Source organism: Prinia subflava, chromosome 12 (genome assembly GCF_021018805.1).
Source record: "Prinia subflava isolate CZ2003 ecotype Zambia chromosome 12, Cam_Psub_1.2, whole genome shotgun sequence".
NCBI classification, from domain to species: domain Eukaryota; kingdom Metazoa; phylum Chordata; class Aves; order Passeriformes; family Cisticolidae; genus Prinia; species Prinia subflava.
In genome coordinates this window covers 16667498-16677040 of record NC_086258.1, presented here as the reverse complement: position 1 = coordinate 16677040, position 9543 = coordinate 16667498, and positions in this window count along the sequence as shown.

The following is a 9543-nucleotide window of genomic DNA, read 5'->3' as shown; positions in this document are numbered from 1 at the left end:
GGTCTCTGAGTTCTTGTAGATTGCTTTGCCTTTTCATGTTCTGCAAATATTCGGAGTGTTTTTCCATCTTTGTGACATCTCACGAGCCCATTATATTTCAGACTTTTTACAGAATTTTTTTAACTAAGATGAGATAATGTCAACTTGTGCTTAAGTTATTTTCTGGTTTTTCAAATTTTGGAAAGGCTTTCACAAAGGTTTTTCACTTGTGGATGGAAAAAAGATTCATAAATATAGAGAAATGAGGGTTCTACTTCTCCTGTGACTGTAGAGATGGACTTCATGCTACTGGACAAGTTATTGACCTCAGTCTTCAACTCATCTTCCTCCTTTGACAGCTTCTGCTTGATGCTTTGCAGGTTTTTACTCACCAAATTCATCTGTCTACAGTGGAAAAAGAATAATAACTTCATAAGACCATGGAAGAGTTGGTGATGTGGGATTGCTATGGGTCCCTAGTCATGTTTTCAGTGAAATCATTTCACATTCCTCAAATATTTGTTGCCATGGTACTCTCTCCACAACTGAAAAACAATATGAAGCTTGAAGCTTCCAAGCTGCTTCTTGTGCTTTAGTGGGTAACACTACCAATTAGTAGTAAATTAGTAGTAAAGTAGTAAAGTAAAAGTAGCTAAAACTACCAAGAGTTTGTCTTCCCCACTTCCTTGATGTTCTTACAGGCTGTAACCACTCCCCAGGCTCTTTGCCACACTAAAATCCTTGTAGACCACGTGTACTGACCAATTTGGTAGCCTACCACTGCACCCTCAAGTTTCCACACACCATTCTTGAATAAAGGGAAAATAAAAACGTCCTTCAATCTGATGGTGACAGTCCTTTTCGTGTAGACTAACATATGTTTTGTTTCCCTCACAATAGCAGTTCACTTCTGGCTTGTGTTCAGTTTTGTCTTTCCGGCTTAACAAGAAGACACTCAGTGAATCAAGGAATCTTCATTGTCCAAGGTGCTGAGGAAGATGTTTGAACGATGTGGGGCAGGGTGTTAACTGCTGCTCTTGGTATTGACAGCTAACTGAACACCAAGCAATTTATCACCACCCCTTGATCTCAGTCTTTAACAAACCTAATACTCCATCTATCCAAAAAATTCTTCTGAAAAAGATTTCTGGAGGATACAAGGTTGAAATCCTTACTGAACTTGACTCTTTTTTCCCCTCATCCCTTTATCTATTTAATCATAGAAGCAATCTCTTTCAGCACAAATTTTTCTTCACTTCACTAGGTGGTCTGTAACTTCTGAGTGTTTCTTATTTTTTATAAAAAAGCTACAGAGAAAAAAGAGAAATTAATTTAAAAAATAAAAAACTTGCTCCTCTATTTTTTCTCCTTATGTTGCAATAATTAGAGAAAATAACCCCAAAAGGCAGAGGAGAAAGTAAAACAAGAGTTGAAAATTCATTCCATTTCAAACTGAAAAGAATATATAAGTTACAATAAACTGGAAAAATTACTCTTATTAGAGACCATTTGCCTTTGAAGCCTTGTGTAAATCAAATGTATTCCAGGAGTTGGTGATACCTACTCAGCTGGTCCTCGCACTGTGGATTTCAGAATTCCATATGTTATTAATGTATGCATTAACTTAAAATATCTATAAAGAAGGTGAATTGTGTCTGTGTCAAGGGGTAGAATGTCTCAATCCTGACCAGGAGACCATTGCACATGGAGAAGTCAATAATCTGCATCACAATTAACCTCAGCGTGCCCGGGCCCCCACTGAGCTGTGCTGCTCATCCTGCACCACCCTAGGGCTGTGCTGTGCATCACAAATCTCTGAGCTGCAGGGCACACTCAGCCAGATCATCCCTGCAGGCATCTCCCTCTCTGTAATGTTTTTGCATCACCTGCATAGTCTTGCCTGTATCTAAAAGTGCACAGAGAAGCTCTGATGTGGACATCCTTTATGAATAGAATCGTGTTTTTAAAGATAATTGTGGTAGCATGTGGTAGAATGACTTGAAAACAGGAAATCTCGCCACAAATTGGATCTGTGTGGTGCACCATGAGAAAACCCACCCTGGGCCCATCTGGAGCTGGGATTGCCAGCATCTGAAGATATTTACTCAGAATCTGGTTATTCTGTACCACCTCACATCACTGCCAGGGGCAGGGGAAGAGAGTCTCTTCTGAGGAGAAGGGGTCCCTTCCAGCAGGGTAAAAGTGGCTGAGTGAGCCATCCAGTATTGTTAGGGGTTGTTTTCTGTGTGAATCCTATCTTTTCTTGTACTCTCTGTCATTAGTATGGTTGCTGTTGCTGTTGGTTTTCTTATCTCATTGCTATTTTCAGTAAATTGTCCTTATCTCAATCTCTGATCTTTGCTTTTTGTGCCTCCAATCCCCTTCTCCTGCATGGTGCAGCGGAGGGAGAGAGAGGAAGGGCACATGGTTTTAGAAAGAGTACTAAACTGGAGAATACCATTCACAACAGGCTCTTATTCAACTGGCTGTTTTATTAAGCCAGACTTTGTTGGACCTTTCTCATTGAGATCTACAAAAACCCCTGCATTGTCCATCTCCTCCTCCCTGCCCGTTCCCATCAGCCTGCAAATCTGCAGCTTGTTCACACCTTCTCACTTCAAGCCATGATGTCATCTTGAGTTACTGTGAAAATCCTTCTTTGCGGGCTAATTGGAAAGAGCACGACTTTCCCAAAGACAAAAATAACTATCTAACTAGGTGTGCTAGGACAATTGGACAATTTACTTAACTGCCTTCCCTACTTCTCCTGCAAGCAAAGTAGTCTATTAGGAAGTGGGAATAGAATGAAATTATTTAGATTTGCCAGTCTGGGTGCAGTTAAAAAAGGGCCTGTAAGCTTTCTCATCTGCTTTATGGTCTGTTGAAGATAAACTCAGATAAAATGAACAATGTGATCACCATTTGTCTCACCATTTGTCATGGCATTCTTTGGAACTCTTGGCTTTCATCGAGTTCTTATTTGTTCTTTCTCACCCTTTCCTGCTGACATAAGTTTCAAGAGGGATTTGTCTCCTATATAGATTCAGCTATGTCATTAACTCTCCTGTAAAAGTAAATCATGCCAGAGCCTAATTCCTTTTTATCTGCTGTGAGACGCAGCCTACTATCACCCACCTCTCACAACAAATCCATAGGTGAACACCTCCTTGGAAATTATGACAGGGACCAGGTTTGGTCCTTTTAGATATTCCACATGTGAAGGGTTTTTAATGTTTAACACCAGATTTACTTATTTGAAGATGTTTGACGTTCCGTGTGATTTTGACTCAGCACCATGACACAGCAGTGTGGTGGAGTCACAACGCAAACACAACAGAGTGATTGCAATATCGAGTGGGATCACAAATCACTTGGGATTCCTGTCACCCAGCTCCACACAGTCACCATCACCGAGGGCCATCTGAAGGAATGTCCTTCCCAAGCTGCTGACAGAATTGTCTTCCCACTCTATAATGGCCATGAGGACATTACACAAATTGGTTAAAAGCCTGTCTGGGCAGCAATCTCTACACAAAAAGAAGCTTAAGCTGGAATTGATGCATGAAAAAATTGATCTAGAAACCACTGACTTAAGAAGTAGCCAAAACCAGTTTTTCTGGAGGGTAGTCAATACCAAACCTGTCAGTGAAAAAAGATACATGGAAAATACTTTTCCAGTGAAAAGAAAGAGTGTTTGCTCTGAAGAACTGTTAAAAAAAAAAAGCACTATAAATCTGCCAAGAAAATAACATGGTCGAAAACAACTGAGGGTGAGAATTTGGTTTCTAAAGACTACTTTGTAGCCTTTGGGCCACCAAGAAGGTCAGGGGGTTGGAACACATGGTGTAAGGAGAAGCTAAAGGATATATGTTTATTCAATCTGATGAAGAGGAATATCACCATGGCTCACTAAGTTAGCTTGTGTCTCATCAGACAGCATTAACACTGAGGTTATGGGCCAGGCACTGAAGAAGAAACCCAGGATCTATGATAAACTTCAGCAGCTTTGCTGAAAGCCCTGCTGATGTGCCCCACTGCCCATACAAGCCCACAAGTGGGATTTGCTCAGCTGTGAGCAGGCCCAGCTGTGCTGTGGTCATACATTGGCACCTGAACCCAGTGGGCATCTGAGAATGTGGCTCAAGCCCCATGGGATGGATGTATGGAGCTTTTCCCCTGTCAGGTGTGTGCTCTGCCCAGAGCCACAAGCAGTGGCTGTGTCTGGCACTGTCTGTGCAAACACAGGGCTGTCCTGGCTGCAGAGCAGCAGCACCTGGGCTCCAGGCTCTCCATGGCCTCCTGGCAAAGGGGACATCCCTGCCCTGCTGCTGCCTATTGGCTTCTTGTGACAGACATGTCAGGACACAAAGGCCAGCCCAGAGCATTGCCTGAGGCTGGACAGTATGGGAAGTATGAGACAGGCAGATGTGCTGAGGCTTTCCCTAAACACTACCCCATTCCTCAAGTGCTCCTGGCTTAGGCACATGCCAATCTTGATGTCTTTGTTGTAGGAGGGATCAGGAGTCTGCACCTGGTTCTGCTCCCTTGCATTTGTGTGGCAGATCTTTGAATTAATGAAAACTCTCAGTAGCACCTACTTTGTTGGTGGTGATGATTTGAGTAGATAACAATAGCTGGTTTGAATTATCCTGTCCCTCTGCGTTCGGCCACCAGCTGACTTCACCTGATGCCCCTACTTCTGGTACAGGGAAGCTCAGCAATCCATCCACTCCCTTCCATTGTCCCATCTAGATTTTACAGACTGTATCTTACATCTGCTGGCTGCCTCCTCTTCAGCTTGAAGGGGCCAAGGCTGACGGAGCATTTTCAAGAGCTGACATTTCAGATGCCTGTGTCAGATGACACTGAATGCTGTTTTCAGTGGGAGGGATGGTGCAAGGTGCTTGAAAATATTCCTCATTCTGATTCATGTTAGTGTTGAAGAGTTGAAAAAGCTGTCTGTCTGCAGTGTACATAAAGCCTATGGAGTTCTCAAAATGAACTCGCCTATGGTGGGGAAACCCACTGGAGCTTGATTTGGTATGAAAATCTCTTGGCTTAGTAATTGCAATACAAACATATCTCTGATGACCCCAGCTGATGGGCCTATTTTTAAGACTATTGATATCAGTGCTCTCAGGGGTCAAGTTTCAGAAGAAAGAATCTAATTTTTCGCTGACATTGTAAAATTTGAGGGGGAGGTTAGAGGTCTCTGAAGTATTTGACTCCACCAGCTGCAAAGGGAATATGATCTGGGCCAAATATAAAAACTCAGGGATTTATACATTTGTTTTAGACGTTAGAATTTTATTTAAAGTGATAGTTCTCCTCACAACCATACCAACATATGTCTGTCCCACACCATTTATGGTATTCTAATGTTTCTGATCTGTATTTGCCTTGCTGTTGCTGTGCAGAGTCTGAAGCCCTCCAGGGAGTGAATCTCTGAGACTGTGGAGGTGGATTAGTTTTTCCTCAGAGAACTATGGACATTGTTGGCTGTGGCCATATTCACTCCCTTTTTTCCTGTTTTGTCATCCCAATTCTAACTTAAGTATTTGAAACAGCATTCATAGCTCTCTCTGATAAGAAAAGAGGTTCCTGTGTGTCCCAGAGTAAACTTTTTCCTCTTATCAGGTGATAAAATTGGTCCAGAGAGAGCGATTTCTCCACTTCTACTTTTGCATCAGGAGTTGAAATTATTTCCTCCTGTGGCGGTAGAAGTGTGGTTTGGAACTGCAGAAAAAGGGTCCCTGTATCATGTTGGACTAACTCCTACCTGTGTAACACAACAGGAGGGAGGTATCCTATGTGGCATCAGATTTCCACAGGGAACCAGGATCATCATGTGTTTGGCTCTTGAGAAGTGTTTCCAGCATCATCTCTGTTCTCTGAGTCTTCGATATCAGGAGTCTCCAGAGCCACCAACTGAGAAAAAAAAAAAAAACAGAGGAAAATTGTAGACTGAATGTCATGGAAGATTTCACTTAGCAACCTATTTCATGCTCAAATGAGTTCTATCCTCCTGTTCAGCTGGGAATGATACATCAGTGCCAGAGGAAACAGCATGTGCTCCCTGTTCACAGAAGTATTGCAGAAAAGGGAGTCGTGTTATTGGGAACTTGACAATGCACCACAGAGACTGGACAATATTGGGCTATGGTTGTCAGTGACTTGAATTTAGCTACAGGAAAGGTGCTGGGCTTCATGCAGTTTGCTCTTGCCAAAGCAGCAGTTCCCTCATGTCCTCACCTGAGGTGTCCATGCAGCAATCCTGCCAGTGGCAAAGGGCTGTTGACATGCCCAGGAAACAACCCACGTGGCTACCTGGGTTGTTTGGGAACAGGTTGTGGCATGGCATCCATTAATCTGCATAACAGGGAAGATTGGCTTCCACATTATGCAAAGTATTCAGGGTGCTTCCAGCACAGGCAGTGTGTTAGCAGGGAGGTATGCACAGGGCAAGAAGTTCAGAGCAAGGACAGGGCACAGGCTGATACTAGCACAGCTTTGTCTTCTCAGAAAGGTAAAAGGAAATGAATGGATTAGCCATTGGACTCAGAGAAGAAAATGCTGGAAATGTGTTGCTTGAATTGCAATGGTCAAATTGCAGAGCCATTTTTAGGCTATATAACTGTGCAGGAGAGTGTGCGTCTGTGTGAGGGTTTGTGTCTCTGTGGAAATGAACAGGGGTTCTCACACACACACCTGCATTTTCTATTGCCTTGAACCAAATGCTCTGCCATCTCTTCTGCCAGGAAAGGTCTCAAATAAACAAGCCTGGTTTGCCTGTGGCAAAAGGTTTTTACTAATAATTCTCTGAGAGCATATTGGGCTGGACACTTTGATCACAAGCCCACCATTCTGGTGTTTTATCTCCCTTTGATTTTGATCTATTTGCTTCCCATCGAGCTTCCTCCCTGTCAGCACTGAGCAAGAAACACGTGTGGCTAATACAGAAAAGAAATAGGGAGCTCGGTGCCTTCCCAGCCAGGTCAGCCAGAGGAACTTGCTAAATATGTTTGTCATTCCCTTGTTGTCTCAGACACTGCCAGAATATTTAGAGCAGCAAAGGCCCCTGCAGCCCTGCTAGCTGAAGGGCATCAGCTGGCAGCTTGGCTGTCTAGTGGAAGCACTCCTTTCCCTGTCTCCCAGTGTTCAGTGCCTGTTTTCCACCTTAACAGCAGTTTCCATGCAGGATTTGCTCCCGAGGTTTTCTTGTCAGATAACCAGGCTGAGCCTGGCACTGTGACAGGACAGACTGCCACAGATCCAAGTCCAGGTCCAACCGAGTAGTGAGGCTGAGCAAGAGCTCCCAGAAGGCCCAGGCACATGGGGAACACATGTGCAACACGTATGTACATAAACACACAGCTGGCCACATGTCAGACCAGGTGAACACTCTGAGCACTCACACAAATACCGAGGGCACAAGAGAACTCACCACGTTCCCCTTGGGCAGCTCAGGATGAAGTCCCAGGAGAATCAGTGTAGATGCTCATAAGTACAAGGGGAACCTGCTGGTACCCGGGCATAGACACTCCATGTGCCCAAGACCAGTCCCTGGAGCCCAATCTCCTCATGCCACACATGGTGTGTTCCTCATGACTTGTACAAAGGCAGCTCTGAGAGGTGTTGGATATCTGAAGGAATCAGAGGACCTTCCCACTTCTTCAGGTAACCTGTGTTTGATTACCTACTGCCATTGTACAAAGCAAGGTTTAGGGATATAATTTATATAATTTTTAGGGTGTGCTTCAATATTTTCTTATACTGGTCTGTTAAAAACAATTGCTTTTTTTTTTTCCTTTTTTTTTTCTTTTTTTTTGTGCAAAATACTGTCTTCCCACGCTCCTGAGTTACATCTTGTTGAAACCTGCAGAAACCTGCAGCTCATGATTTTTTCCAGAAGTGTTTGTATGTCTGGGCTCCAGCAGCTCCAGTTCTCTGGTGACAGTAATTCCTTTGCAGTTGTCACCAGATTTGCCATTGTTCTGGGCTTGCCTTTCTAGAGCAGAGGACAAGTGTGCTGCTGTTTAACTGTACTGCATGGTGGGTCAGCTGCTGTCACTCATATGTATAAAACTCTTCCTTGTTCAGCAAGGGCTGAATGGCTGGATAATTAAAAGGAGGAAATGAACTGGGGTTACATATTCCTTCCTTTGTGTTGGACTTGACTTCAGTGTATAGATTCCTGTTGGAAGAGCCCTTCCTGCCATTTGGAGACAGGGTTTGTTTGTGGTGTGTATTGGCATCTGAGTCAGAAATCAGAGCCCTGCCTATATGGGCATCCCAGTGGATTTTCTTCCCCAAATTTTTTGTGATGATGCTATCTGCTTGCAGAAATTGCATAGCAAATTTCTGCTGTGGCTGCACTGTGCCCAGTTTTGGTGTCACAAAGTCAGAAAGGCACTGCATGCCTATGCTGCTATTCACCGCAGAGACTGTACTACTCCCATTAATTTCTATTACATTTAACTTCAGAGAGAGTCTTATTCACTATTTTATTTTATTTATACATTTTCTTTTTGAAATTCTTTCTTAAGATGATGTTAATTTTCTTAGTCCACTCCACAGTTTGGAACTCTGTCTTCTTTTTTTTTTCAATTTCTTTCTCTCTGTCTCTTGGCCTACTTATACCTACATCCTTTCTGAGGTTGTTCTGCTGGGAACCCATTCCTGCCAATCATTCCCATGGGTTGATCAGGATAGAATACCTGATAATATTAGTAAACATTGATTTTAAGATATTTAAAGCTGGTCCACACCCAACCCATGTTCTTGAAATCATCATTACAACCAAAAAACTCACAAGTAACTCCCGTGGGATTTTTGGTAGTCTAGAGCTAGCTCCACAAACAGCTTTCATTTTCTCTTAATCACATTGATAAAAATTATTCTTGGTGCAGCACTCAGTTGCTATTACAACATGTCTCTGAATGGTCAATCATAAAACAATTATGCCTTCAGGCTGCTATTGCTAATCTCATCACAGAAGCAATTTTATTCCTCTGCTATGAACAGTATTTTTTCTTCTTTACACTCAACTGTGCCAGATGTGAATCTTGTCAGACAAAAGACTAAACTGTGATTCACAAGTAATAAAAACCATTAAGATCTCCAGAGAATGGAAAAAGAAAGAAAAAAAAAGAAAAAAAGGTGGTCAGATCTTATAGATCTATGGATTATTCAGTGCAACACTATTTGAAAAACATTCTCCGTGGGATTTTCAGCTTGCCTGTGCTGTTGGCAGCCATGCTCTCAGTATGACAGGGCATGCTGGAGGCATCAGTGTGCTCTGTGGAACCCTGATGAGCCCTCTGACAGGGAATGCTCAGCTCCTGCTGCAGCAGCATTTCTGCTGCCCTCTGTGTAAAACGAGAGCTGCCAGGAATGTTAGCACCAAAGAAACAGAATTGCTGAAACACTGATCATTCAGAGCAAGGCTCCTCGTCCCAACACTTCCAGTATTAAGATGCAGCTGGGCACTGGACTCAGGAGATGGTAGGACACACTTTCCTTAACCTAACATCCCTTTCTCCTGTTGACTAATGAAGTGCATGG